The sequence below is a fragment of the Ambystoma mexicanum genome, chromosome 3p, assembly GCF_040938575.1.
Source record: "Ambystoma mexicanum isolate Mex_15411 chromosome 3p, UKY_AmexF1_1, whole genome shotgun sequence".
Lineage (NCBI taxonomy): Eukaryota > Metazoa > Chordata > Amphibia > Caudata > Ambystomatidae > Ambystoma > Ambystoma mexicanum.
The window spans coordinates 797480170-797505405 of NC_090925.1; the positions used below are offsets into that span (position 1 = coordinate 797480170).

At 48.8% G+C, this 25236-nt stretch overlaps 1 protein-coding gene across 5 annotated transcripts in view; it reads left to right on the top strand.

The window, feature by feature from the left end:
- The window catches only part of LOC138580898 (zinc finger protein 300-like), a 290853-nt gene that overhangs the window by 98753 nt on the left and 166864 nt on the right, over nt 1-25236 (top strand). The window contains exon 1 of one of the 5 annotated variants that reach the window (XM_069651811.1): nt 566-1027. The exons of the other annotated variants lie outside the window; for them this stretch is intronic. The gene's annotated coding sequence lies outside the window, so the exon portion shown is untranslated. Of the gene's footprint in view, nt 1-565; nt 1028-25236 lie in introns of those variants that run through there. 5 annotated transcript variants of the gene reach the window in all.

Genomic DNA, 25236 nt, shown 5'->3' on the forward strand with positions numbered 1-25236 from the left:
TACAGACCCTTGACTGCTGCATGCATATCTGCACTTACTGGGAACAGGTTCACAAAATAATGACCCAAATGGTTCCCTGCTGCTCACCGATGTCTTCTGAGTTGTGGCTGCTCTCCCTGATAGATATTGGTCCAAGGGATGCAAAGAAGTTACTGGCAATGGCTTCTATTGTTGCGCGCTCTTTGATTGCAATGTCATGGGGGAAGCGGACGACGCAGAGCGTGCTGAAATGGTTGTCTTGTCATAGCTGTGAGCGACGGGAAACATACATACATCGAATTTGCCCAGAAGGAGGAGACCAAGAGTCTACTGGGCTGTTACGAACCTATATGTCCAAAAACATTGAGGACTCTGGTTCCAAGATGGCGGCGGACCTGTGAGGACGCGCTTCCCGGAGCTCCCGTACAGACTAGGACCGTTCGCACGAAAAAGCTCTGTGAAAGCTGTAGGTTCCCTCCCCTCGAATTGCTTGGTCTGTGGGAAGCTCCGGCTGGATCGAAGGAGGCAGGACGAGCCGGGAGAAGGCTGCAGCGGCCGCCGTGCAACATTGGCGGCGGCCACTTCATACTGTGTGACGGAGGAGACCCCCGGGCTTGGCCGCCTGCGCGGCTAGAGGCAATCGTGGTGAGGGGAGGTGTGGCCCTGGTCACGGCAGCAAAGGAATCACAGCGATCCCGTGGGTGACCCCAGATCTCGGTCACCCGGGGTGCCGAGGCGGCGGGGGCACCAGACCCGAGATGAGGGTACTGACCAGAGAAGCAAGACGCCCCCGTGCTGGTGGGGGAGGGGGCCGGGGGACCCAACCCGGCGAAGAGCCCCGGCTGGTTGGCGCCGGGCTGGGAGCGCCGTCGGCCCTGGGCGGGCACTCCAACAAAGAAGAGGTTCCGTGGGCGTGTGGAGCCCGCAGCACATTGGTCAGGCGCTGGGCACAGCGGCCCTGAAGCACGGTCGAGCAGAGGAGCGCGCGCCTCGCGGCGGGAGGCAGAGGTTGGTCCCCGGCTTGGCGGTCCCCAGACAGTACACTCGAGTAAGTGTAAGGGTTGCGGGGGCGCCGAGGTAGTTGAAATATATTGAAGGCGGCCCCACCTGATTTCCTTCCCCCCCCCCCTACAGTGGACTGGTGGTGGTTGGGTCTGTTGGGCCTGGTGTACTGCGGAATCCTTGGGGGGCACACCCCCCTCCCAGTGGAGCGGAGACCTCTGGGGCCTTGGGGGCCCGGCCACCCCCACCATCATTTTCTGCAAGTTCTGTGCCCCAGCGGCGGGACCCCGTCGGAGGAGCGACTTCAGGGGGTTCAGACGGACCCCCCCCCCAGACTTAGCTTGTGTTGGTGATTGGCAAGCCGGACCGGGCGGTCCGGACAACCAGGGGCGGTTACATTGGCGCCCAGCCCCAATTTGGAAAATTAGGAGTGCACAGCCCACTTGGGGGGGCCCCTATCCCGGGCGGTATGTCTAGAAGCAAATCCAAAAACACCCCCGCCCCTGCTAAGATGATGAAGAAGCATCAGGAGGGTTCTCGGACCCAGATTTGGGCCCGGGAGCTCACGGACCGGGGACCCCAGGGGCCTGGAGACGGGTCCTCCTCGGCCTCCAATCGGGATCCACAGGACCTGCCGGTCACTCAAGCCCAACTTCGCTCCCTGCTTGGGGAAATTGTGGGAAAAAATCAGAGTCAGGGCAGAAGCAGATGGATGCGTTAAGAGAGGACCTGGCGGAGGGTCTCCAAGAAATAAAAAGGGACCTCAACAAAATAGAAGAGAGGGTCGACACCAATGAGAGGGCCCTACAGGAGTTGGCGGAGGACTCGCGGAAGGCGGACTCCCTCTTGGAGACCCTCGCAATAGCAACTCACAACCTCGAATTGCACGCAGAAGACCTGGAGAATAAATCCAGGAGGTCTAATATATGGATTAAATCCCTGCCTGAAACTGTCTTAGATCACGATCTGGCTGACACAATGAAATCAATTATTGGAGTCCTCTTGAACCCTGATCAAAGCGGTGATATTAAGTTCGACAGGATACATCATGTGGGACCGAGGCGTCAGGAATCGGGAGCGCGTCCAAGAGATGTACTGGTGGCGTTTCATAGTTATACCCAGAAAGAGAACATCCTTCAGGCAGCCAGGAAGGTGGGACAAATAACCCACAATGGTTCAGAAATCCAGCTCTATCAGGACATATCCCAAGTTACCCTGATTAGGAGACGGCGCATGGCTCCGATCCTGGCTCATCTTAGAGAAAAGTAAGTGCGCTATAGGTGGTTACACCCATTTCCTCTTAGCTTCCAGTGGCAGGGGAAGCAACAAAGAATCACGACCTGCGACCAAGGACTGGCTCTATTAGGCCTCGAAGACGCCCCACCTATGACGCGACCCACCCAGTCTGGGAAGGCACTACCGCGGAAGCCTTGGGAATGGTCTGAGGTGGGCCCTAAGAAATCAAAGAAGGAGCGTAAGCAAATTAGGTTTGCTTCTCTGACCCAGGCTCAGAAATCGTACCAGGAGCACCACAATGGGGAGACGGGGCCACAAGGGGAATAAGTTGCGCGTACATAAGTTCTGTATCGACCCTGGGGAGGGCACGCATAGATCTAAGGTTAATGTGCAAATCATATCCTTAATAGGAGACTGCATACACATCTGCAGGATGCACTGGGGAGGAGGGAGGGTCCCGACATCTTGGGATGGGAAGGGGAGTTCCTGCTTTTTCAGAGGGGGGGTGTTCTAGGTTTGTTCTTGAGTTTGGCTCTCGTAATGTTGTCACGAGGGGGGCTTGGTGCCAGTCGGACTTGCCTAGACGGGGGGTGGTGGGGAGAGATCCAAGGTCCTAGTTGGGAGCGGCCTCTTAGTGGCCTGCGAGTTGTCTGCACACACGGAGAAGGGTTCGACGTGGGGATCAGCTGGCATGAAGGTGTCAATCAGGCATCACGTCATCTTTCCTTATGGCTAACTCCGAGGTCCTTGGAGTGCTTTCACTAAATGTGAACGGCCTTAATTCCCTGGTTAAGAGAAAGAAGGTGGAGAGGTTCCTTGGGCGGGAACGTCCTCATGTTGTGGCTATGCAGGAGACACACGTGCACACTAGGGACACCCATAGGATGAGATTCCGCAGGTATTCACGTGTAGTACAGGCGACTCACACCAGCAAGAAAGGGGGAGTCCTGATAGCCTTGAGGGATGGCTTGGATCTCACAATTGAGAACACACAGAAGGACATTCAAGGCAGATATCTAGCGGTGATACTTCAGGGACAGGGGGAAGTCCTCACGGTAGCAACTCTATATGCACCAAATCAAGCCCAGGACCCCTTCATCCAAAATTCACAAACCCGCTTGGGGAAGTTTGCAAAGGCAGACATCCTCTTGTTAGGAGACTTTAATTTAGCTTGGGACCCCACCAGAGACAGGACATCCGTCGCATGGGGAGTGCAGAGGGGACCTTCCGGGGACCTGGTTAAGAAAATCGAAGAGCTGGCCTTGGTAGATGCCTGGCGAGAGCTACATGGGGACGCTCCGGGGTACACATTCTACTCACATGCCCACAGGTCACACTCACGAGTCGACTATGCCTGGATTTCAAGGCAGTTGTTGGGTAGAACTGTAGCTCTGGATTTAGGGGCAATTGATCTGGGAGATCACGCCCCACTTACCATCTCCATATCCAGGCCAAAGGGAGCATTCGGGCATTTGGAAGTGGAGATACCCAACCTTGCCGTTTAGGGATCCGGTACTGGTCAAAGAGATAGAAGAGGGAATTCTGGACTTCACTAATCACAATAACTGGGACGACACGAATCCCCAAAATTGGTGGGACGCCCTCAAAGCCACAGTAAGGGGAAAGATTATAGCAGCCAAGACTAGAAGGGAACGGGAGCTGAGACTGGAGGAGTTGTAATTGGAGTCCAGTCTTAGAGATCATGTCTCATATGGGCAACAGGATGTCAGCAGCCACCAAGAGGGAATATAGGGCGGTGAGAGCTCAGTTACACATTATACAGACAAGGGCCGCTGAGCGGAACCTCCTGGCTATGCGACAAAGGTTCTACATTGGAGGCAATAAGGCTGACCGGTTGCTGGCCAGGCGGTTGAGGAAGGAGGCTGGAGATAGGACGATCTTGAAAATAAAGGGGCAGTCGGGGGTCCTCTTTACTAATAATTCGGACATTGAAAGGGAATTTTGCAAATTTTAATCGGACCTTTATAGATCAGACGACCCTGCATCTGCAGAACAAGAGTTGTATCTCTCTAGGGTGCGAACCTGTAGCCTCTCTCGAGAGGAGAGGGAGGAGCTCGACCGGCAGATCCCTATGGACGAGGTTAGGAGGGGTGATCACCACCTTGCCGTCTGGGAAAGCCCCGGGCCCGGATGGGTTTGTACCCGAATTCTATAAGACGCACAAGGAAACTTTGGTCCCTATTCTCACCACACTTCAACTGTGTAGGGCCCACAGGGATGCTCCCCAGCTCGATGAATGAAGCCAAAGTTGTCTTAATACATAAGAAGGGTAAAGACCCTACCGACTGTGCTTCCTACCGCCCAATAGCATTGATAAATGTGGATGCTAAAATTCAAACTAAGGTCTTGGCCAACCGTTTGGACACAGTTCTTCCCAAATTAATACATAGTGACCAGTGTGGGTTTATTAAAGGGAGGCAGACTTCAGATAATGTCAGAAGATTGGCCCACCTGATCGAAAAGGCTCAGAAAAAGAGCGTCCCAGGCCTTCGGTTGGCGATTGACGCAGAGAAGGCATTTGACCAGGTTGAGTGGGGGTTTCTGTTTGCGGTCCTGGCCAAAATGGGGTTTGGTCTGGGTTTCACTTCCTGGGTAAGGGCCAACTACTGTAATCCTGTTATTCGTCTAGCAGTCACTGGACACATATCAGCCCCAGTTAGGGTGGGAAGGGGCACCAAGCAAGGTTGTCCGCTGTCACCACTACTCTACGCATTACACTTGGAACCCTTCCTGCAGACAGTACGGTCCTCTGAGGACATCGAGGGGCTTCCGTTTGTGGAGAGCTTCATAAGATAGCCGCTTTTGCAGATGAAATGATATTTGTACTGACCAAGCCGGTTACCTCACTTCTAGCGGTGGCAAGGGAGTTAAACAGGTTCGGCCGAGTGGCTTGCCTAAGAATCAACGCCCACAAGTCTGAAGCGTTACCTCTTGGTCTATCCCCAAGTGAGGTCCAGGACCTCAGCAAGGCTTATCCGTACAGATGGGTTGGCTCCTCAATACAGTATCTGGGAGTTTCCCTGACGCGGTCTGTGAGCGATCTCTACAAAGCGAACTTCCCCCCACTCCTTCAGAAGGTGAAGTCGAAATTGGTGGACTGGGGACCCGTGGAGATTTTGTGGTTGGGGAGAATCAACGCCCTAAAAATGACAATCCTGCCCCTTCTCCTTTACCATTTCGCGGCACTCCCCATACGACTCCCGTCGTCCTTTTTCAAGACCCTACAGAAAACAATCACTAGGTTCGTGTGGAGTCAAAAGCGCCCGAGGGTATCGGCCGCTCTTATGAAAGCTTCCCCCGTCAGGGGTGGGCTGGGTGAGCTGGAATTTAAGGTCTATTATATTGCGGCCCAGATCAGAGTCATTAGGGACTGGCAGAGAGATAAGGGGAAGGTGTGGAGGCGGATGGATTGAGCGGTGGTGGGGAAGGATTTGGAGGGGGTTTCGTGGGTCCCGAGGCAGGAAAGGCCTGTGTCTATGTACTGCAGCGATATAACTACAACCACAGGGGATGCATGGGATCAAGCCATCAACAGAGCACACATCACTACCTTCCCTTCTCCGTACACGGAAATCCACAATTCACTCCATCTCTTATTGATCCCCTTGCTTTTATTCCTTGGTTTCAAGGCGGTTGTCGGATGGTACGCAATGTGTTGGAGGGGGGAGAGGTGAAAGGGTTTGAGCAATGCAAGAAGGAGTTCGACATGGGGGAAAAGCATAGGTATTCTTACCTTCTGATCAGACATTGGGTCTCCCAGCGGGAGATTAAACAAGCGGGTTCGCGCTCTCTCACCAACTTTGAGAAATACTTGGACTCAGACTCCGGGGACAGGGGGGTGGGTGTATCATCCATTTATAAACTGATTAAGGGCCAGGAAACACTGCCAGCGAGGAAATATATGATCCTATGGGAGCAGGATGTGGGGGTGGCTATTGAGGAGCAGGAATGGGTTAAATTATGGTCTCAAATCCCAAAACTCGCCATATGGATTCAAATCCGGGAGGTATGGCTAAAGCGGATGACGAGGTGGCGCTTCACACCAACCAGGCTAAATAAAGTATATCCCAATGTCTCGAGGCTTTGTTGGAGGGATTGTGGCTTGGAGGGTTCCTGGGCTCATGTTTGGTGGGAATGTCCCAAAATTGACTCATTCTGGACTCGGGTACATCAGGCGATCGCCCAAGTTCTGGGAATTCAGCCGACCCGGAACAGGGGCTTGGCCTTACTGGGCCTGAACTACTTGCTTACGTCTCCGTCCTCGAAACGGGATTGCAAACTCTGTCATAATGGTGATGGCCCAGAGATGGAAGTCGAGGGATCCCCCTCAGGAACACGAATGGGTTGCTAAGTTGTGGTCTTGTGGCGGTTGAATGGCTCACTTATTCTATTCAGGGCCAGCACATGCGATTCTCCTCAGACTGGGCCAGTTTGCTGACTTTCCTAAAAGCAGGGGCCCGTCAGGCGTGGTGTCCCAATGCTATGGAACTTCTGGGCATTATCAGACCTCAGAACGAATCGGATCTGTGATGAGTTTGGTCGCCTATCCATAGCAAATCCGTGAGGAAGTCGGCTTTTGATCCTGACTCCTGCAGATTCCCTGGGACTCTGGCCGAAAGACTTTAGAGGGGTTAGAACATTGTGTGCGGTTCTTATGCAGTTCAAGACTGGAAATCAGGGGACCTGTTGGATCGGAGATCGTTGGGGGGAGGGAGGGGGACTAAGGGGGTTTGTTGTATTTGTTTCTGTTGAAATTCTCAGTTGTGTTTACTGAAAAGTTAATAAAAATGTATGGTAAAAAAAAAACACTGAGGACTCTGATGGTGCGGCAGGGTAATGTAACACAATACGTCTGTAGTTCTGTACATCGGGGGTGGCAGACTGTGCTCATTTGGGGGAATCAGTGACGGGGGGGGCAATGTCTCTTATCATATGTGTGAATAATCAGTTATGGTATTGTGTAACAAAATTCGAATTAGTAATCTTTTGTTGCTGCATTCGCCTTCTGTGTTTGTGCCTTTTTTCTTTTGTCTGTAAGATGGTTGACTTTTGGGGTTGGGCGGGGAAGGGGCTTGTGTTCTGTGCGGTTTTATTTATTTATTTATTTCCCTGTTTTGTTACCTTTCAAAATAATGAGTTATAAAAAAAAAGACCTAGCATGTCCAAATTCAGGTGGTGGTTTTGACAAAGGTGTTGTACCAGATGCCATTATCACAGACCACTGCATAGTTTCCCCCCTCAACCCCCTGAACAACATACCCTAGCACACTCCAGGCAATTCTCTTGTACTCTTCTTTCTCTCACCCTTCCTTATGGATATATTTGCTATTGACCCTCATCCATTTGACCATTCTCTCCTCTACTTTGTCTCTGTGCCTCCTCCTTTTATTTCCAAACAAAAACAGACTCCCTCTCGCCCTACCTGGAAGCTGTCAGATCCCCCTCTTCCTTGCTCTATATTCACCCCTAGTTTTGTCCATTGATCAGGGTTCCAATGACTTTCACAGCCTGTTCCCTGTTCAAAAACAACTACCCAGCTCTCAGCTTTACTCCCAAAACGCATCACCTGCACCTCTAGATCGCCTAAAGATTGGTCATGTTAAGACCATGGTGCGCTGCAGGCGCAAATCTCACTCCCTCAACTCCTAACCACTTACACAGGCACTTGTTACAAATATGCATGCTGCAAGGTCCAGCTACCTACCCAACCCAATTACCTCCCACCACTCTTGCCCAGATAATCTCTCCTCTACCGTCAAAGACATTGTGCTTCTTCCCTTCACCAAGCTATGTACTGCTCCGTGTCTGCCCATGACTTGGTCTTCACCTTTTACTTTTCACCCAATGGCTCTATAATCTGTAGCACCCCTACTGTTCTCCTCTTTCAGTGTACCTCCCTCACCTCAACAGTGTCCTGCTCATGGTCATTCGCCACCACCCCTCCCCGATCTAAGTGCTTTCTCATTAGTGCCACCTCAGAGCATATCACAGCCAAATGTAAATGTTTTACAGAAGAGCGAAATGTAAAAAAATAACTCTAGAGATATGTTGGTCCTTTCTTCCTAAATCTTATAGGGGGGGATATTTACTATTCTACCCCAAATGTTCTAAGACTGGAGTTAAGGTTCTTGATTTTGGAACCCCTCAGTGCGAAGCTAAGGCGTACGCTCCTAGGGGGACTTTTGAGAGATGTCACAAATGGCCTCATGAACACTCCAACTTTCAAAGTTGATTCAAGTGTTTTTTATTGAAATCTTGGAGTTGTGCTTCACTAAGGGCCTTCCCTTTCTCTCGTCTCCTGTTGGCTTTTCCCTCCCAAACCCAGGTGCCCCTAAATCCCAATATCACTAGAGATCGGTAACCCATATTATCTAACTACTGACTGGCTAGTTGTGATGGCCTTAAGGTGAACACCTTTTCTTGCTATCTCTCAGGGATTTCAAGGTGGATCCTATCTATTGTTCCCACAAGAATAACAATGATCTTAGTAACTGGAATAGGTGCTTTCTCATTGATTAGGTTACGCTTGTTCTTTCATCTCACGCCCTTGAATTCCACGCAGTGAGCTGCTTGGTCTCCTTTCCTTCCTCCTACAGTCTGCTGTCTCACTTCTACTTCTTCGCTCCCCTCTATTCGCTACTACTTTTGCTCCCCTCTATTCGCTACTACTTTCTCTCAGCTGACTACTCTCCACTCCTACTGCTCTCTCTGCCTCTTTCTTTACACTTCCCTCCCCTCCCACTGCTCTCCACTACATTCTATGCCACTGCTGCCCTCCCCCACTTTTTCCCACAGTCACCCTCCTTTCACTCTCCTAGTCGTTTTTCCCAGCCACGCTCACAACTGTACACTTTCCACTAGTCACATTAAAATACACTCTCACACCCAAGTACTACTTTCTCTCAGAAACCAATACCTCACCTTGTGCATGCTTTCTATGATCTTCCTCCAGACTCTGCTGCACCATCCTTCCTCTGCTTGGTATTTTGGCCCGCCTTCTCCTTATTTGACCTTACCCGAGCAACCCACACTGACCTTTCCCTCCCTGGCTCCCTTTTATTCCCCTTCCCCCTTCACATTGGCCCTTTCACTCTGCTGTTCTCCCGGCCAATGGCTTCCTTTCTTATCCCCGGGTACTAGTTAAAACGCAGTGAATCTTTAAAGATCCCCTTAGCCCTGCACCTTTTGTGACTCTGGGGTCTGCCAGGGTCTTGAAACAGCAGCCACCTTTGCACAGACACTTTTGGGGTCCATTCTGTCTGGGCTGCCAATCTTCCAAGAACATCTCTCTGCTTGTTGTTAGCTCGGCACCCCCTCTACCTCCCATGAAGTGCTGGCGCCATACATGGCTGTATGGGTTTCAGGACATTGTAGTCCTGGAGAAAAAGAGAGAAAAGACTGCCCAGCACATGAGGTGGTAGGCATGGGGGTGATGGCAAGTGGCAAACTGAGCATTTAATCAGGCACATGTGGACGAGTGAGAGACTGGGGTCCTTCTAACTCGCCGCCTTGCCTCTGCGTGAGGACTAGACTAGCTCTGACAGACACATTGTAGGTTCTCCTGCCCCAGTTCCGGAAATAATAGAGAAAACACAATCATGAGAGGAGACCATCCAGAGGACGGCAACCAATCCGCGTCCCATGCAGTATAATAGCGGACCCAGACGGGGGGCAGGCGGGGGTGGTCAGAGCCATCGGAAAGAGAACCAGAAGCCCCTATGCTCCTGCCTCATGATCTGTGCACAAACGTGGCCAAGAAAGAGAAAAGAACTAACAAGGAGCAGGAGGGCCTACATGGCTGTTTGAGGCACAACTCACTGAACCCTAGCCTTAGCATGCACAGTAGCGAAACGGCTGTGGTCACCCGAGACCACAGGGTCTTAAAACAGAGCTACAGCCACTCAAAAGAACTGAACTTGCCTTACGGTAACCGAGCCATGGTCCTGCAACATGAGCTCTGACACTTTGCAGCGTGGGCCATCATTGTTACAAAACAGTGGCACTGTGCAGAGACATGGGCAGGGCTTAACCTGCTTTTTTTAGGCCACCTGTAATTCTGATTGCTCCGAGCATGGACGACATGTGCCAGATAGCTAACCAGAGGAAATGGAGGGGGGTGGGAGGAACAAAAGAACCCCCAGGAAACAGGAGGTGGGAATAGTTTGGGTGAGGTCAGAGGAGGAGTAGAAGGTGACCAACCAAGAGACCAGCAGGAGGAAGGATGGTGGAGCAGAACATGGGGGTGACTGGTAAAGCAGATGAGACATTGGTTAGTGAGAGAAAGTGGTACTGTGTTGCGAGTATGTGTGAAACGCTAGCAAGTGTGATTAGAAGAGGGTGTCGATGAATGAGTTGGAGGTAGGTCTGACAAAGGAGGGGTGGAGTTTAAATAGTGTGTAGGAGTGAAGGGTTAAGTGTAGGCTGGAGTAGTAACATTGACGGGTGGAGGCAGTATTAGGAATGAGAGAGATTGGCGGGACAGTGGAGGAGAGGCGCAGGGACTAGAAGGGAAGATGGAAGGAGCTGAGAGTAGAGGGAGAAGAGTAAAGCAGAGAGGCAGAGGAACAACGGAGCGTGAGAGTAAGACAGCCAAGTCAAGTAGTGTCTTGAGGAACATCCACACTCCTCTGGTAGCCACTAACTAACTGATAGTAAAGGGTGTGTCAAGGAGGTCCCTGGGGGTTTCTAGATTGAGAAGGCAATTGCATTTAGATTATTATAGTATAGATAGTAGGGGGTCAATAGTCTCAATCTTTTAACCTGGGGAATAGGGATGCCTGAATTAGGGTGGAAAACGCTTCACCTGCTTGAAACCTTAAAAAAATATTTGATCCACCTCTGGTATTTGGAGTATTCTTTGAGCCATCTGTAACGCATTGTTGCAGGGCCCTCCTCCCTGGAACTGTGGTCTTTGTCGGGTTGTCTGACTGTGAATTTAACCTCCTCTACTATCTTTTTTTGTTTCACTGGTTTTCTTGACTGCTGAAAGGCAACTGCTTGTGGGGCTTGGCAGTCCGCTTTCCTAGGCTGTTCCTATTGATAGGTTCTTTCCAGGGCCTCGCGTATCTTCTCTAGTAGACTTTCATTCTTTTTTTCTTTAGTTCCTCCCTCATGTCAATGTCAGTCTTCTGTCTGGTGATCATGTCCAGGGTGCTTTGTCTGCAGGGAGTGGGGAAATGGTAGTGTAAGTTTAGGAGCCCTAGGAATTCTCAACATGGTGGAACCCTTCTCTTGCTGGAAAGTCCTCTCCTTGGCTACTCTATTCCGACAATACTTCTGTCTGCTCACATCAGTCTCTCTGTTGATTACTACCCAGATTACTACCCAGATGTGATTTCTTTTGGCCTGGCAGAGCCTGTCCTCCGAATCACTGCCCCTGGGGCCAGTTCCTTTGTTTCCTGGAAGGTGACTCACCTTTCCCAGAGAGGACAAATGCTTTTGCTACGAGAGAGAGAGAGAGAGAGAGAGAGAGAGAGAGAGAAAGAAAAAAAAAAAAGCACAGTGTCCGACGGGACGAAACCGCCAGGAGAACGAAAACTGCAGCGAACCGCTCAGAGCAGCGCCCGGGGAAAAATAAGGAGAAAAGGTGAGCTTCGTAGGAGGTACGAACACAGGAGCACAAGGATCCGAAGAGGGGAGACAGAAGTCAGGAGCAAGGAAACCCGGAACAGGAAACATCCAGGAGGGTTGCAACGCAGCGTCTAGCCAGGGGGAGGAGGATTAAATACTCCCAGCGGTGCTGTGCTAAGTCAATGGAGCCGCATGCAAGAACACAGAGAAGGGACTAAAACGCCCTACCTCTGCGTCGCCAACTCCAACGCGGAGGTATCCACCAAATTCGGCTACGGCCATGGCGGCGGATGACACCAAGACAGTGAATAACGGGAGGGCCAGACAGAATCGACACTAGAAGCCAAACAGACATTAAAGCGAAACCAGTAGCCTTTACACAATATAATTGTGGATTCCCAGGGAACCACCATGTTAAGACCAGACCAGACTTGGCTTGGATTTTCATCTGCTACCGAACTTTGGAGCACCCAATAATAAATGTAGGTTCTGGACTACCCACTGTTCCCTGACAGCTTGACCGTTGGTACCAACAGTGCGGGCAGCAATATAGATGTCACTTTGTGACTACCCTGTTGCCAGGACAGCTACTGGGAGGTGTCGGTAGATGGGTTCAGCAGAGGCACATGTTTGAACTATGCTTTTCATGATTGAGCATTACAAAATGGGGGCGGGAGGCGGATTAGCCCATTTTCAGAGACCAATTTACCTGCAACATTACAGTGTTTAAAAATCAAAAAGGCTGGAAGCCACAAGGGGCTGCACAGGCGATGACAGCCTGGTTCACTCTGCTCCCAAGGCTGAGGATATAAAGAGGGTCCTGAGCCCCCCTGTAAACCTCCAAGCAAGGCATCGACCCTGTCACGCTCGGTCCGAGTTTGAGCCAGTAAGGTGCCGTTTCGGCAGGGATCGCAAATCAGTTTGGGAGAGCCCTGTGAGCAGCACAGGAGCTGTGTTCCAGTACACTTGTGAGCGACATCGTGGTTCGTGGGCGAGTGGCAGAGAGGGGTTCGCTGGATGGGAGAGAGGGTATGTGGCAGAGGCCTGCATTGGGTAAGGAGTTTCCAAGTTCTCGGTTTGGAGAAATGGCCTAGGAAACTGCTTTGCTAGTCCAGTGCCGTGATTCCAGGGGTCACCATGTGGCCCATACATAATTTTTTCCCAACTTCCCCCGTTGTGAAGATACTCAAGTTTGTGGGGTTTGCGAGGGTACCTGCCCACTCCTACATCTTTCTTGATGGACCGGAAAGCTTCCCTTTAGCAGTTTCATTTTGGTAACCCCGACCAGGTCCTGGGAAGTGCAAGAGGCTAATCATTTGGCCATGGCGGAAGCAGCAGGGGAAATGGTGTCTACTAAGAAAGACATTGCAGTGCTGCTGGAGGAAATAAGGGGGTTTGTACCGATATAGGTAGGAGGCTCGATAAGCTGGACAAACAAGTCGATAAAATTGATGATAGACTCTTGAGTCTGGAAGATAACCAATCCCCACTTGACGCCACAGAGCTTCCCATCAACATGAGGTTTTCAGAACTAGAAAGGAGGGAAGCTGAAATGACTCTCAAGATGGACAATTTTGAAAATCGAGCGAGAAGAAATAGTCTACAGTTCTTTTGAATGCAGGAGAAAGAAGCAGAGGTGGAATGGGACATTAAGAGGTCCATATATGATGTGATAAAGCTCCCGTTTGGCAATGATGTGGTCGCTGAACCCACAATTGATGGGTCTCACCGAGCTGGTGGAGGGGGCAGAGGCCCAAGATTGGTGCTGGCCCGCTTCCACTACTTTGAAGAGGGAAGAGGAAAATTCTTGATAAGGCGAGGAAAGGGGGCCTGGCTCTTCTTGGTTCTTGGAAAATTACAATCTTACAGTACCTCTCAGCGTTTAGGTTGGCAAGAAGGAGAATGTTGTGGCCCCCTCGCCCAGTGACTTACTGAGAGGGGAGTCTGTTATCGTTGGGGGTTCCCTTTCTCTATTTCGTTTGAGTATGAGGGCCTTAAATATAAATTCACAATTGAGGACAATATTCAGATGGTCATGGGTGATTTCATGGGGGCTCCTGAAGAGAGAGCTCTAGAAGGAGAGGACGATTGCAGTGAGGGGTTTCAGAGGGTGGTGCGAGGCAAGAGAGGCTGAGTCCCAGGATCTAGGACATTTAAGAATCTGAACATTCCCTGCCTGCTGATCGGATTATTGACAAGATCTACCTTCTTATTACCCACTTGATCTGCTGCTGATGCCTTTGTTTTTTACTTGTTTGGTCTTGTATCTGCTAAGTTTATCACAGGGGTGACTGATTTTTCTGGTTTTGATATGTGGAATGAGAGCATGTATAGCGGGACTGAACTTGGAGAAGGGCAGGGGTGTAGGTACAGGTTTCACAATATGTGGTCTTGATCGTTTTATTTTGGGGACGAGGCGGCTCTTAAATAAGTGGAACATATTGATATCTCCGGGAATACCTGGTGGGCTGGACCTAGACCGGTGATGTTAACTGGGCGGGGCTGGACACCAAAGGGGTGGGGTTGTAAGTTTGACTTGGGGGACTTTGAGGGGGCAGGGGGGGAAGTGTGGCCCTGGTATAGGGAATTTGTTTCAGGAGTTTGCTATCACCTGGGAACCCTTTTTTGTTGAAGGTGCGTTACTTTGTGGACACGACTTATTGATTCTATGGCAATGGCGGATATGACTAAGCGGGAAGGGCAGACTGCCTGCGGGTATTTACATTGAATGTGAAGGGGCTAAACTTGCCGACTAAACGATGCTTGGTGGCTAGTGAATTTCGGAGAGTGGGGATGGACGTTCTCTTCTTGCAGGAAACAAGGTTCTGACGGGGAGGAAAGTGTTGCATGTGGCCTTCTTGGACAGGTCTATTGGGCATCTAGTGATTCTAGGAAGGGTGGGGATCCTTTTCCACAAGAGACGGAGGATGGAAGAGGTAAGACATGGAAAAGTGATGATGGTAGGGCTTTGCTGTTCTTGGGTCTCGTTGAGGGAGTACGGCTTAAGTTTGCGACGATAGATGGCCCTAACCAAAGGCAATTGAGATTTTTGAGGGCAACATTTGGGAAGGTGTGAGAGACTGCCAAGGGCCCACTTTCGAATGGATTGTGTTCTCCCACGTATTTCTCATCTTTGCTATTCGATATCCAGCTTCAGCTCCTTCGGGAAAGGATTTTGCGCCATAGGGCGCTGTGCGTCGATGGCGTTGACTATATGTGCCTTGAGGGCGGCCATCTCGAGGATGTCATCGAATGAATATATAGCACACGCAGTGCCCGTTGGCTTCCGTTCCGTTTTTCTGCGATAGTTTTAGCTTTGAGAAATACGGTGTGCTTCTTCATGTTCATGACGAGTTTGTTATTTCGAAAGAAAAATCGAGAAAATGTTCTTCGTCAACACCAACAAACCCCAAAAGACCGGGTTCAAAAAGTGTTGTGATTGTTGGTCGAAAATGTCATTGACCGATTCCTCATCGTATATGTTTGTGGTGCCTCGCGGTAGACCAGAACACCTCGGACTGCTCCAAGTGCCAGTTGATGACAGGAAAGGCTTTGAAGGAACGAAATGGGAAATTGAAGGTAGGTCGAATCCCTAAATCTCCTACCCCAGCCAAGAAACCTTCGACCGACGAGTTGAAAGGTGACTCTCATTTGAGGAAGAAGGTTAAGCTGTTGAGATCGATGAGTGGCTCTCACCGTTACTCATTGTCCTCGAAGAAGTCTAAGAGAAGGCACCCTAGGTTGCCTTCTTTGACTACATAGCCGGACGCCTCCCCTAAGAGGGTCTTTTGCCCAACTAAAAAAATTCACTTGGGCCGAGTGGGAGGCCTTCAGTGTAGAGACGCTCAAAATATTTGAAAAACAGAAGCCTCTAAGCCATGCTCCTACCGTGCCTTCGAAAGAACCCGGGAAAGAAAGGGCTCGACCTAAATCCTGCACGCCTTCGAGCCCGGGACAAAGGCTTGATCCACAACGGGAGCCGTTGAGGCCTCGACCCAATGACATAAAATCGAAGGATCACTCGAGCCAAAAGCATAAGTCGAGGTCGACACCATCGACCTCTTCTCCGGCAGCGCCTTCGACTCCAGCCAAACCCTTGATGTCGACTGCACCATCATTGCCAGCTGCGCCATCGACACGGAGTGCCCCACTAAAGCGTATGACGCAAATGAAAACCGGTGTGATGACTCCTCCAGCATCGAATCCATTGTTTATAAAACCTCTCATACCTGAGAAGACCTATGTAGCTCTACTGAGAAAAGACCATTTTAAGTCTCTTACTTCTACATGAGGAGAATGAACCCTCGGATGATGAGGTTCCATTTGGCCTCCAAGTTGGTACTCCAAATGTACCAGAGAGTTTTATAGCAGACGAGTCAAGTTGAGAGACCTCTCTGACAACCTACAGACAGCAAGTGGGGTGGGGGGGGGCGGAAACCTCTCCTGAGTTGGAGTTTGGGAGACCAGAGGCTGGGGAGCATGCTGAAGCGTACTACAGGCAACTCATGTCCAATGTAGTGATTGCATTGGGTGGAGTAGGCCTCCATTGCCGTTTGAACAGGATGATCTAACAGACAACCTTGATAAGGGTCCTCAGTCAGATCCTATATTACCGCTTCATGTTGCCTTGCAAAAAAGGGTGGCGACTAATTGGGAAACACGGGAAACCAATCCGGATGTAAATTACAACTTGATCAAGAAGTACCACCCTTCCAGTAGTGACCCTGACTACCTGTCGTAACACCCACCCTCCAGAGAGTCTGGTGGTACGGGCAGCTTCTGCAACATCTAAGCAAGCGGCTTACCCTACCATCCCTCCAGATAGGGATGACAAAAGAGTAGATGGATGGGCAAGGAAGGTATTTTCTGCAGGGAGTATGGCACTCAAATTTGCCAACTCCACATGTGCCCTTTAAAATGTACGTTCACTCTATGGGACTTAATTTCCATGGCGGCAGAGCACATTCCTGAAGGGGATGAAAGAGACGGGTTCTTAGTCATAGTTGGAGATGGCAAAGAAGCCATGTGTGGGTCTCTTTAGTCGGGTCTGGATTCTGCTGACCTCATCAGCAGAGCGATGGCTACTAGCACTGTTATGCACAGGTTTGCATGGTTGCGGTAGTCAGGTTTTGCACTGGATGTGTATTAGTTATAACTCCGTTGAGGTTAATACCTCTCGGTATTGTTACCAAATCCCAAATAGGATATTTAGAAGTACAAACTCTAACCTGATCGGATGCCAACTTGTTTGGAGCAGCAACAGCAGAGAAGAATCACCCCGGAATCCCTGTTCCCCCCCTCCCTAGAACCAAACTTAAAAGAATCGGTTAGGGGAACACGAACCCCAGGGAAACCCTCTGGGGAATAAAACCCTGGAGATCTTGTATCAGCCTTCTTGTAAGGAAAGACTCCGGACGTCAGGACTGGGTGTCTCTCAGGATGGCCCTTCTCTATGTGGCGAAGTGGAAAGAGACCTACAGAACGAGAATAACAGGTAAGTATAGGAAGAGCAGAATGAAGGGGTAATAGATGAGGAAAGAGTGAAACTAACTTTGGATATGACTGGAGTTAGATCCTTCGAATGGGTCTTCTCGGGCAGTTGAAGGAGTGGTAGTCTAAAGAGGAGGGTAACAACTGACAAAGGAAGAATGGTAAGTGTGGTTCTCAGCAAAGAAAAGATAGACCAACTGTAGGAATTGGACTTACTTCAGCTAGGCGGACCTGCTGACTAGAGCGGAATATCAAATGGAGGGCCCCGCTTGAAGAGACGAGGGAATTCCCTGGACTCATAGAAGGAGAGGAAGTTAGCAGGCCGAGACAAGATACAATTCTATAACAAAAAGGAATCTTAGTGAGAAAAAGAGAGTTGAATAGCTGTTGATAGAATAGGGTTTGGGGATTTGAATCTTAGCGAACTTACGGAGCATCACATTCAGCAGAAGCGACACGTTGGAGCAGAGTTCCGGGTTCCTTAAGAGGGATCAGATGACTGATCATGTGTTCCTGATGGCAACGTGAAACAACTAGACTGCTGTCATAGGATTCTCTTGCTATATTGGAGTTTCCTCGAATCATAGCTCCACACAGGGACCAATGACGCCTAAGATGCCATCGGCGAAATGGTGTAACAGGATGTGCAATCCAGACTTCTCAACAGGCCCTTTGATGGGTCTCACCTTTTTGGCAACAAGGCTGACGAGAGTCTTGAGAATTTGGAGACCTCGAAGGCGGCAGCCAAATCTTTAGGTGCTGCTATTAGGCAACCTCAGCCTTTTTGACCTAGTGGATAACCTTGAGGAGTAGCTCTTTTCGCTACTACTCCTCAGTTGGAAGGGCGAGAGGAATGGCTGGTCAAAGAGGCCAAAGAAGATTTTCTTGTGGTGGACGAGGAAGAGGTGCAAAGCCATCTCAGGCAGGGGCATCTTTACCATCTGCCACTGCATCAGCCGCCTCAATACCTCTCTGAAGGCTTGAGTACCAGTTCACCAGTGGGAGCAGACTGTCTCAGCATCTAGAAAAATGGTGAGACATTACTTTGGATGCTTGAGCTTTGGAAACTGTAACCCATGGTTACTGCTTTCTTTTCATACAGAGATCGAGGAACAATCCACTGGGGAACGACTCTTTGATGATTCTAGATATGCTCCTTGTGCAGGAAATTTTAACCCTGCTAGAGAAAGGCGCTATAGAACCGGTGCCTGTAGCAGAGAGGAACAAGGGTTGATATTCCCCTTATTTCCTAATGCCCAAAGAAGGACAGAGGACTGAGAATCATCTTGGACTTGAGATACTTGAACAAGTTCCTCAGGAAGGACAAGTTCAAGATGGTCACACTTTCTCAGATCCTTCATGCCTTTCAACTCCAGGATTGGATGGAGTAATTGGACCGTCAGGATGCTTATTTGCATGTGCCAATCCATCTCAAGCACAGAAAATACCTGAGGTTCGCAGTTGGCAGACTTATTATCAATTTTGAGTTCTACCATGCCGGCTCACCTCCACCCAAGGGTTTTCACCAAACTGATGGCGGTAGTGGCGGCGAGTCTCGGGAGAGGGAGGGATTCGCGTCTACCCCTACCTGGACTATTGGCTGATCAGGGTGCACTGTCTCAAACTTATTCTGGATCATCTCAGGGTTACCTGCCACTCCCTTCACAGACTGGGCTTCTCCCTCAATTACAAGAAGTCCCATTTGACACCTTCTCAGAAACTCCAATGCATCAGAGCTGTACTGGATACATCCTTTTGGAATGAGCTTGCCACCTGAGGTGAAGGCTCAAGATATTCTACATATGGTCACCAAATTTCAAAGTGCCCAGTGTCTTCCGTCCTATTTATTTCTTAATTTTTTTAAGTTGCTCGGCCTCGTGACATCCTGCATTTTTCTGGTGCCAGAGGCCCGCCTGAGAATGAGATCCTTTCAATGGGCTCTCAGAACTCATGGTCCCAGTTCTCAGGAGAGATGTCAGACCTACTTCAGGTTCCAAGCAGAGATGAACAGGATCTTCTGTGGTGGGCCTGCTAGGACAGCCTTCTGAAGGCAGAACCTTTTTGGCAACCATGGCCGGAGATGACAGTAGTGACGGATGCCTCACTCGCGGGGTTGGGAGCCCACACCAACGATCTGACAGTCAGCGGTCGTTGGTCTCGATCGCAGTCCAAACTACATATCAATCATTGGAGCTGAGGGCAGTCGGACTAGCCCTGAAGGCCTTTCTGCCCTCTGTATGGGAAAGAATGTCCTGATTATGACAGACGGTCACAGTGGCAATGTACTACCTCAACAAGAGGTGATGTAGGATCACTACCACTGTGCAGAGAGGCAATGCAACTCTGGTGCTGGGCAATTCAAGAAGGAATCCCCCTATCAGCAGTTCACCTAGCCGGAGAGGAGAACAAGGCAGCGGACGCTCTGAGTAGGCCGAGCACAGTCTCCCACGAGTGGGAACTAGCTCAGGAAGTCCTTCAAGAGATCTTCACCCTTTGGGAAACCCTGCAAGTGGATCTGTTTGTGACTGGTGTCAACCGGAAGTGCAAACTGTATTTCTCCAGGAAATTTCCCCCAAGAGGAGCTCTAAGAGACACGTTTGTGGTGGACTGGGAATTTCCTCTCCTGTATGAGTTTCCTCCCATCCCCGTCATTCCTCACATGATTAGGAGGTTGAGAAAGTTCGGGAAACACATGATTAATTGCCCCAGATTTGCCAGGAAGATGTGATGCCAGGACCTTCTGGACATGTCCATCTGTCCTCCAATACTTCTGACACAAAGAGAGGACCTTCTCTCAGGAGAGGAGGGTCGGGTTCTCCATCCAGAGGTCAAAACACTCAACCTTCACGCTTGGTTTCTGAAAGGCTGAGATACAAGGATTGGGACCTCCCAGATGACGTAATGTTGAATGTGTTTTCGGCCAGCAACAAAGTCTTTGTACTGTTGCCGTTGGAATAAATTCTGCAACTGGTGCAGAGAAAAGAATGTAGATTCTTTTCTATGTAGAACACTGGATGATTCATCCTTTCTGCTATCTTTAGCCAATCTGGGGCTCCAGATTGGTACTATTAAAGGCTATTTGGCAACACTGTCAATATGCAGGCGCTCGTCAGAGGAATGTTCATACTTCAAAATTCCACTGGTGACAACATTTCTAAAGGGGCTCACCAATGTGTACTCAATCGCTGTTCCAGGTTCCAGTTTGGGACCTTAATTTGGTTCTAAAATGTCTGTGTGCACCTTTTGAACCTTTACACTCATGCCCCTTAAGGTTGTTAACCTTTACAACCATTCTATTGGTAGCTCTAACATCAGCCGTAGAGTGAGCGAGTTGCAGGCACTTTCGTCCAAGCCACCCTTTACTATCTTTCATAGGGCTAGGGTTGTTTTAAGGGTTAAACCTTCATTCTTACCCAAAATCATTTCTGATTTCCACATAGGACAAAACATAGTTGTGCCTTTCTATCCCCCCCAGCCCCTCGCCCCCCCTCATCCTGACAAGGAGGAGGAGAGGTTACATAGGTTGGACCCTCGTAGAGGTTTAAGGCTTTATATATCTAGAGTGTCAAAACTCTGGTGATTAACTTTTTATTGGCTATACCTGCCACAAACTGGGTCAGGCTGTTAATAAACTGACCTTATCCAGGTGGATCATTCTGGCCATTTCAGAATGTACAGACTGGCAGGGAAGGATCCTCCTGAAGGTTTAAGGGCCCATTCCACCAGGGGCTTGGCTATCTCTACAGCCCTGCAAAGGGGCGTATCGATTTGTGAAGCGGGTATGTGATCATCTATCCATACAAAGCATTACAGCCTGGAATCTTCCCTCGGTCAGGATGGTAACTTTGGAAAAGCAGTCCTGCACTCGTTCATGAAAACCATTAAAATCTAATTCTACTCCCTCCACCAAATCAAATACTGCTTTGGGAGTCTATCAAAGATGAGGAAGCACGAGTTACTTACCCCATGTAACGTTCTTTCGACTGGATATTCCTCCCACGTATTCCTCATCGCCCTGCCAACCTACCCCACAGTAGAATTTCCCATGCACAACTATGTTTTCATCGCAGGGACTAGCAAGTCTGCTTGTGGCGTGCCGGGGCTGACCGTCGGCTGTCATTTTTTCCGTACGAGGAGGAGACTGGCACGTTTATTCACACTCTCTACAACTTACTATATCTCTATGCATGGACCCAAGACTTAAAGTCCTAATTGCATCAGAGACTAGCACAATATAGTGTCTTACATGCAAATGATATGACAAATAATTCAGGGATAGTTCAAACACCCCATTTGGAGGAGGTAAGTACCCAGAGCAACCCTCATGATGATAGGCTGTTGAGAAAGACTAGCAAAGAGGAAACAATGGGGGAAATAATTCCTACCTTAGACACTCCTACAAAATATGTAGTTTGTGGGTCCCAGCCTTACTAGATCTCAGGTTAATATGACTGGTATTATGCCAATGGCCTAACTATCTGGCTATAGTGTACCAGTACATTATCTACCAATAGAAACTACTCGAAATGTGATGAGAGGAGAAGGTCAAACTCTAAACATTTCATTACTTAATACTCGCTCCTTGGAGAAACATGCTATTAATATCTGTGATTATATTAGAGAACACCATATTGACATAATGGGCCTCATTAGGAGTTTGGAGGTAGCCATGCCGTTCTTATTGGCATGGCTACCCACAAACGGGTACCGGGTCCTGGTCCCAAAAATAGGGAATTTCCGGGCCATGCCGACTTTAGCAGGCCCGGTAATTCCCTTTCGCAGGACCCAGTAAGTCCCCATTCCCATTTGAGCACCCATAGGGCTCAATGGGAATGGGGAGGATGCTAACAACGGGCCTGTTAATGACAGTCCGTTGTTAGCATCCTGTACTGCTAGCGGGTCCCAATCTGCACGTCTGGTCTGGCCAGGCCTCCAGAGCGGGACCCGCTGCAGACCTCGTAATGTGGCGGCCCGGAATGAACGGTGCTGGTCCCTTACCGGCACTGTTCATTCCGCGGCCGCCAACCTCGTAATGAGGCCCAATGTGTATTACTGAAACATGGCTGAAAAGTTCCAGTGGACTGAATATTGAATTAGCCATGCCGGACATAACCGAGAGAACAATAAAGGCAGTGGAGTTGCTATCCTAGCAAGACAGGAGTGTTGTCTCTTTCGGGCTCAGATTGTTTGCTAAGGATGTGAAATCATGTTCCTCAAAATCACACTTACCCACAATCATTGTAATAACTTTAATTTACTTTAAAGTCCTCACACCTTACTGTGGGAAATAGCTAATACTTTAGCCCCTTTACACAGACCAAATACTTGCACCATCGTTCTAGTAGCCTTTAATAGATGGTTGGGTAATGACTTAGATGCCGAGGGGGAAAAAGCTTGAACAATCATTTCGAAATCTCGATTTTTCTATTCATAATAATGAACCAACCCACAGTAAAGGCAATATACTGGATTGGGCGGTGACTAAGAACTTGTATCCTAGCCCTCTGGTGGTTCAACCATGTATATGGTCAGATCGACATTCAGTGAATTTTATCCTTACATTGCCTAATAGGCTTACTCGGAGAGAGAATGTGCTAAGAGAAGTCCATAGCAGAAATATTAACAAAATTGGTACTGAAGATCTTGCAACTTGTATGAGCAAGGTCATAGATACTACTTCAGATACTGACGTTCCATATGCTCTGGCAGCTAATTACGATAAAACACTGCATGATTTAATAGAACAAGTAACACCTATGACACTGAAGATTTTGAAAGAGCAGCAAACTAATAACCAAAATGTGTATACCCCAGCACTAACCACTAGGTAGGAGGAAAAAAGTAAAGCCGAACCAGCTGGGGAAAAAGATCGCCCATCTGGAAATCCCTGGACAAGCTATACAGGAGTGAAATATACGAGGAGAAGAAGAATACAGAAATTGAAAGTTTGGAAAATAAAACACAAAAGCGTTTTGACATTTTGAGAAAATTAGAAAAGCCTCGAACACAGCAGAACTCTTTTATTCCGACTAAAGTTAATTGTACTGAAGTCCAAAAGGCTTTTGCGGACAAAACAGGCCATCTGCAAATTACTGATGATACGACTAAACCGGAAATTCTGATCTGCTTAAGTCCACAAACTCACTCACAAATGGCTAAGCCAACATTTGTTTTCAATCCTATTTCTGTGGATACAATGACGACTACACTTAGGAAGATTTGCCCTACAACATGTGTATCTGATACTATGCCCGCAAAAATCATACTAAATAACATTCAGTTGTTTAGTCCCTTCCTAACCTGCTTTGTTGATGCCTCCTTTGTTTATAGGACTGTCCCAGATACCATAACAATAGTGGTTGTAACACTTTCATTAAAAAACCTGGCCAAGACCCTAAAGAATATACTAATTTGAGACCAATAACAAAGGTCCCTTTCCTGCTAAAAATAGTGGATGAAATTGCTACTGCGCAATTCCAGGGACACCAGGAGGAAACAAATTGTTTGCACCCCAGACAATCGGGTTTTAGGTCAAATACGGAACAGAAAGTGCTCTAGTGGTCCTACAGACCCATATGTTAATAGTGAACAAGAGCAAGTCAGGGCTGCTGATATTATTGGATTTAACAGCAGCTTTTAACCTTGTGGACCACGAGAGACTTATTGCCACTCTTTTTGACTCAGGACAGTGTTCGTAAGAAGCCGACATGTTGATTAAATCATTTTTGAAGGATAGGAAATCAAAAATCAGTTGGGTGGGGGTATGGGGAGGTACTCTGTTTCTGAACCAGAACTGATACATGCAGTGTACCTCATGGCGCATGCGTCTCACCCGCGTCTTTTTAATGTCTTTATCCGCTCCTTATGCAAGCAAATTGAAAACTGGGGACCGAGTTTACTAATTACACAGATGATGCTCAACTCATAGAGTTGAGTGGAGAGTATACTAAAGACATGGAGAACATTTCAAGCATCTATGGGGCAATCCAAACTTGGATGTCCATAAACTGGCTCTGGCTCGTTGGTTCTAAAATGGAGCATCTCATTTTTGGATTATCGCAAGCAAGAACTTAATTAGGGATACAGTACGTAGGTTTTCCTATTGACCGCCACTATCTCAAAGTGTCGGACAAAGTTAAAACCTTGGGCGCTGTCTTTGACTCCTCTCTTGGGGCTGACGCCCAAGTAGATAATTTGGTGAAGAAATCTCAGTACCACCTAAAATTGCTAAGGCTAGTCAGGCCATTTGTCTCTTAACAAAAAATTTGAGACCTTGGTAAGAGCAATCATGATGCCCCATATTGATGATTGTAGTGCCTTACTGAGTGGGGCTAATAAAAATTGTATTTGAAAACTTCAAGTCTTACAGACTGATGTAGTCCACTTCCAGAAGTGAACAAATCTCCACATAGAGAAAAGAACTGCACTGGCTGCCAGTGGCAGCCTGTGTCTGCTTTAAGGTCATTACAATGACCCATAAATGTTTATATGGGTTAGCTCAGTCGTACTTGTTTTACTCACCACCAATCTGTTCGAACTACAAGATTTAGCAACACCATGCATTTGAGCTCTCCGCGGTCCAAGTGTGCAAGAGGAAACGGTTGTTCCAGTCCAGGCAGCGCTGGCATGGAATAAACTACCAACATCCATGCGGAAAAAAGAAAATCTGCCAAAACTTTGTAAAAGACACTACTGTTTAACTGGTAGCTGCTGACCTGATTATCCCTTTGTAACTGGCTCATGTTTGTCTTTTGTGCGCCCTGAGGCCTGTGGGCTACGGCTCATGATAAATATACAAATAAATAAAATAGTGGGGGGAGACCTCATAATGTGGGCTGACCCAATGCTGGATGGGCGGGTCCCGCAAGTGGATGGTAGCAGGGTTCCCCTGGTTGGTTGTGAAGGTTTGCAGGCCTGCCTGGATTCTCACAGTTTGCA